Below are 6,000 nucleotides of genomic sequence, written 5' to 3'. Positions count from 1 at the left end.
GTTATAAAATGCTTTTCTACTCTATGGGAGCCCTCGGAGAGCCTCATTCATACAAAAACATATGTACAAATATTTCTCTACACCTGAGTGCTTTCAATCTTCCATTTACACACATTCATACTCTGATGAATGCATCAGAAAGCAACCTGGGGTTCAGTATCTTGCCCAAGGATACTCTGGCATGCAGACTGGAGCAGGAAGGGATTGAACCACCAAACGTCCTTAGGGGATGACTGACTCTACCCCCTGAGCTTAAGCCATCCTTGAGCTTAATGGACTTTCAATCAAGTTTACAAGAATTGTAATTGTTTCATCAAATGTGAAAAGATAAAATTCTCACTTGAGCAAAGAGCAAATGTGTGCAAAGCAAAACCATCGCGATGGAGATTTAAACCGATGACCTCTCACTTCTTAGTCAACTTAGCGAGCCAACGCACACCACACCACAGATTTATAATGTTGACGTGGAGCAGAGAGATTGCTCAAGCAGCCAATGAAACAGAATGTCCATGTAAATATATGTAAATGCAAAAACACATGAGGGTCTGACTGGGATGTTACTGTACATGAAAACAACATCAGCGTCTGTCAGTCTGTTTACGCGCAATAAATAAAACTAAGGAGGGATGTCAGTGAAGCGGTGGGGACACGCCCACACAGCTCTGAGCAGGGGTCTAATCAGTGAAAGTGAAAACGCCTGTGTAACTGTACCGTGTTCGCGCTTTTAAATCTACATAAACCTGCAATGATCTAAAGGGGACTAATTTCTGGTGTGCAAAAGGAGGCTGCAGGAGGCTATTTAACAGAAGGAGTAGGAACTACATGTGATGCTTAAAAAAAACAGACTACAATTACTGCTTTGTGGTTGCGCACCTTTGTAAACCCATCAAGCTGCAGACTCATAATATCGTAGGAGTCTGAAAGGTGGGCACAAAGATTACTGTAACCAATTTAATATCTAAAATATGGCCCCAATCTGCCTTTTTATGTCGATATCACATCGTATCAATCGCATCGTTTGTGTGACTTTTTTTCTTTTCTTTTCTTTTGAGTTATGAGACCACAGTGACCTCGGAGCACAATTCTAATAAGTTCATTCTTGAGTCAAAGCGAGAGTTTGTGCCAAATGTGAAAAAAATTCCCTTAAGCTGTTAAAGACAAGCTATGTTCAGGAGACCGGGTCAGACGTAAGGACACAGAAAACGCACAAAACATAATAAATATGGCGTTACTTGTGCGTTGTTTAGCTTACACAAAAAAACAAAAGGAAATTTGATTTAAAAAAATGACGCCATTATGTTTATGTATGTCTGCCTGTGCAGGTGTAGCTCATGAGAATCTTCAGCTCCAGGAAGGCTGAGTAAGAATTTAGTAGTAAATGGTCATTTTCATTGGATTATTATGACAGCGTTTCATACAAATGTCTAACAGAATAACATATTGAAATGATAACTCAAGGTCAACTTTGCTGTTACATCATATTTTTCTGCAAATAATACACTTTCCCTGGCGTTCAGCTCCATAACTCAGCAGCAGAAGGATACATAAAGTACGTATTTCACATTTTGCAGGTTACTGAGTTAACTCGGAGGCTGAATGAAATTTCCAACAGCTGCGGTATCTTTAATATGTCTTTATGAAGGATAAATAGGGTGTGAATAATAAAAGTAATAGTATCTGAGTTTCTATGAAGCTGCTTTGATTTCAGGATGCCGGTATATGAAAAGTTATTTATCATTTATTTAGCATTTCAGTTACTACAAAATGTAAGTAAGACAGTATTTATTTCACTTTGAAAAAGCTGTTGTTGTGTTAAGGTTAAGCAAGTCTTGGAGATAAATGTGCCTACCATGGAAAAAAAGTTTCAAGAATTTATTTGAAAAAGTACAGAGAATTCGAACTTACTGACCCTGTCATTGAAAAGAAAAAAGTATTTTTTTCCACCTGTCACGTTAAAAGAAACCCCCCACACACAAGATATTTCCCGACAGATTTGTTTTGAGATGCACGTCATATTAACAACTGTACAGTGTGTTCCCAATTCGTAACAACCGTCTTTTGAGGAGCATCTGACTGCTGAAACAGAGTTAAGTTTTTCACTTCTGCTCCTCCTTTGTGCTGCATTCTCATGATAATCACGCACAGGTGAGGAACCCTATTTCCAGTCTAGTCTGTTTTCAGTTCATTAGTACAGTGAGTGTGCTGTGTATGTGTGCCTGTGAACACTACTCAGAATCAAGAGCATCCTTTGACCTCAGAGCACTGTGTATGATTTGTCAGCCTGGCAGTTCCCTGGCATGCGTGTTCTGTGGACTTGCACACAAAAAGCAAATACCCGTACACTAAACCCCTGCTGCAGTGTTTTCAATACATCCAGCCTGATTCACGTTAACCCATAAAACATGTCTGACATATTAATCAGGTCTGCATGTGGGGGTAGCTCTACTATTGCGCTGCTGCTCAGGGCAGGGCTCTCATTGGGCCATCTTACGCATCCTAGCGGCCAATAAGAGAAGGCTGATTCTCTCCTCTCCTAGCAACAAGACTCCTTCTCTGCGAGCGAAGCAACCAGCAAACTGACACCTATAATTTTACAATATGAATAATTGTAACTTTACAGTGTTGCAGAAGAAGCAGAGGAGCACGAGTCTGTCCCTTTCCACATCGAGGGAACATCTTTGTTTTCTTCCTTCCTGCCTTTTCCTCCCTCTCCCTCCTCTTCTCCATCTTGGCTGCAGCCATGCCTCTGAGTGAATTCAGGCAGCTCCCATCTTACCATCTTAAAGGAACAGCCCTGAATATTTTTTCTTTTTCTTTTTTGTTTTTTTCTTTCTCTTCAAGGGCATTGTGGGTAATGGTCTGTACTTGTTGACCTCACAGCGCTGAATGGCGGGGCCTCTCTCAGGAGGGAAGGAATACCTTGGCACAGAGCTATCTTTTCCCTGAGACACTACCAACCTCTCAGCTATGAGCTTCTCTTTCTGTGCAGATGTTCCAGCTACAGCTCGGCTCGTTTAAAGAGTTTCAACAGAAAACAGAATAATAAAGGCAGCTGAATATGTTCATGCAGTATTACTACAGAACAGATAAAAGACAGGAGCAAATTCTGTCATGTCAGATGAAAACGAAGAAAATGTTTGGCCTAATTGAAGGATTGCTGTACTCTTTAATGACTTGGCTGCGGTTCTTGCACAGCACCTGTTGCCAGGCTACAGCAGTGCACGTGTCCGACCCCTGACCCCAAATGCATTCCTGTCCTTGCCCCTCTGGGAGTTAGGGAGAGCAGAGCACATGTTACATGTCTGCACAGCAGCCTGAAACAACCAGAAATGACTTGAATTTTTCAGCTATCGTATGACTTGTTATGGGCTGCAGTTTGCTGTGCTAGAGAGAAAAAGCTGTCTTTTTCCCCCCATGCATGCTAACTCAGTCTTTGTGTATTCAAATTAGGCTCGAAAGCTGCAGGGCTGAATACCTGAAGAGAAATGCCCGCACTCAAAAGTGTCATGGCTGTGTGAAATTTGACATGTGGCAATTATAGCAACAGTCCGACCTTACACTTGCTAGACTTCTCAAATTTAGCAGAACAATATCTCATGGTCATTATAGGTCAATTGGGGTGGGATGCGGAAAGTGTCTGGCGTGTTGAGATGAAGATGATTAAGTACCCATTTGACCTCGTGTCCTTTTCAGCATCTTCGGTCGAGTATCTAAATTGTCAAACAGCAGGGAAAAAATCCCCCACGGAGCTCGTTTCCCCCAGTTTCAATGAAGACGGACAAGAAGAAAGCACTCGCTCTTTGAAGTGCGTTCCCTCCGTCTTGCTTCTGCCCCACCTTCTGTCCAGTGGAGCAAACCGTTGGAGTAGGAGTTGCTCTAACAGACAACCAGAGTTTAACCTTAGGTGACCCTTGCTCTCATCAGGCCCGCCCTCTTCTGGAGGAATGCTGCTGATGGGAGTTTTTAATATTCCCCGGCCCTGTGTGTCCTCAAATGTGGCGGTGCGGCATTAACACAAGCTGACACCACAGATTAGCCACAGACATCAGGAATGCTGCGGCCTTTTTGTGCCACGTGGATTTTGGCCAAAAGAGCCTTTGGTTGCAATGGCCACAAAGACCTGCGAAAAACAAGTCCATGACAGAAACACGGAGACTCCTCAGTGAGGCTGTCTCGCGATTCGCTAGCCATCAAGGTACAAACCTGCGGTCGGTTTCTGTGCAAAGGTAAGACTGCACAAGCGCCAAATCGAACGTGCACTTCTGACAGTCAAGATCACAGTGGGTTTACATGTAGTTTGGCTAATTTTGGTTCACTTGAAATGACTTGCTTCTGTTTCTATTTAGACGTAGACATCGGAAGCTTCTGAACATCTGGATACAATGTGGAATCCATTCATCACCTGTAATTTCTGTACGCATAAACTGCTATTACTTTAATTCATATTGCTCATGCTGGTATCCCACCTTTCCTCTCAGCAGTCTTACCCTCTGCACGGATAATTCCTTTATCCTCATCCTCAGCAGGGGATTGGATTATTTGATGCTTAGAGATAGTATTTCATAACGGAGGTATTTTACTGCACGCGGGTCGTGTTTCGAAAGTTCTTGAAGGATCACATTTATACTTTTTCATCTTCACATACCATTTGAGCTAAGTTCTGCGTGACATGGGGCCATAAAACCTTTCTCCCTGTTATTGTAGGATCCTTACTTTACAATATAAATCATCTTCAGACAACTGTTGGTGTGATTTGACACTATATAAATAAAACTGTGTCGAACTAAAAAATAACAGAGTTTAGGTCAAACGAACGACCAGACTCATTGTCTCACTAACTGTTTGCTTGTTGAGCTGTTGTAAAAGCATGTGTGATAAAATGTCTTTAGCAAAGGTTTTAGCAATTTGGAAAAATTTCCTCAGGTGGTAGCGCGCATCTTACTTGCCATCCAGAGACTGTGTGTCACAGCTGTGAAGCACGTGACACCAACACAACAGTTAAGCAGGCCACAGAGAAAGCTCCTAAAGTCTGACTAGCTACTCCGACACAGAGTCAGAGCAATGGGTAATCTGTTTGTATTGCTATAAATCTGACCTGGCTGTATGAACAATATTACAACCAATATCCTGAAAAATCATAAAAATTATTTGAGAAATATACACCAAACCCCTGATATCCGAGCCTTCTGTAAATAAAACAACACTTTAAAGGTTACACTGCTTCTGTGTTAATCTCTAGTCCCCTCGCGCTGTGCTTGCATCTTCTCTATTGTAAATGCTAGATGAATGAAAGACGCCTGTTGGAGTGAAAGTTTGTTCTGTGCGACATTCACCAACGCACTTCTTTTAATTTCAGATTGCACACAACTAAATTCCTTGATTTTATTCAGTGGCCTGCAAATAAAAGCAGACTGAGTTAAAAAAAAAATAGGTTACATTATCAAAATGATGAACCAGGTTTTTATCCAGGCAGATATTTCAACCTTGGTTACGTTTGAATTGGATGCTTATATCAGGCTCCCATTCTGCTCAGCGAGACCTTTTTAAAGAGAGAAACAGATATATTGTGTGAGGGAGAGGCGAGTTGTTTTCAGACACCTTACTTTATCATAGCATTTATTTTACACGTTTATATGGCAACGTTGAGGTTGTAGTCATGCACACAGCTTTCTCTTTTCTGCTGTTTTTAACTAGGACTGTATACGCAAGATGGATGTAGCCACAGTGGCATCACTGCTAACTAGCAGCTTCGTTAATTTGCTTAGGTTTTAGTGCAAAACACAGATGCAGATATCTAATGATTGAATCAAATACAAATAAAAAAAAGGAGAAATACACTCACCAAACCTCATGCACAAATTTCTTCAATTGCTGCACTGCACAGCAAACTGCATTAACTGTCATAATTCTGTTAAAAAAAATCCATAGGTAATAACAACACATGTTTATTTATCTTATAAGCGAGGGACTGTATATCTCTACTCTCATATTTTCAGTGCA

Source organism: Aulonocara sp. 'chitande type north' Nkhata Bay, linkage group LG10 (assembly GCF_057382095.1).
Source record: "Aulonocara sp. 'chitande type north' Nkhata Bay isolate Kocher_YH1m ecotype deep benthic linkage group LG10, A_spYH_male_GT1.1, whole genome shotgun sequence".
NCBI classification, from domain to species: Eukaryota; Metazoa; Chordata; class Actinopteri; order Cichliformes; family Cichlidae; genus Aulonocara; species Aulonocara sp. 'chitande type north' Nkhata Bay.
This window is presented reverse-complemented; position numbering follows the sequence as displayed.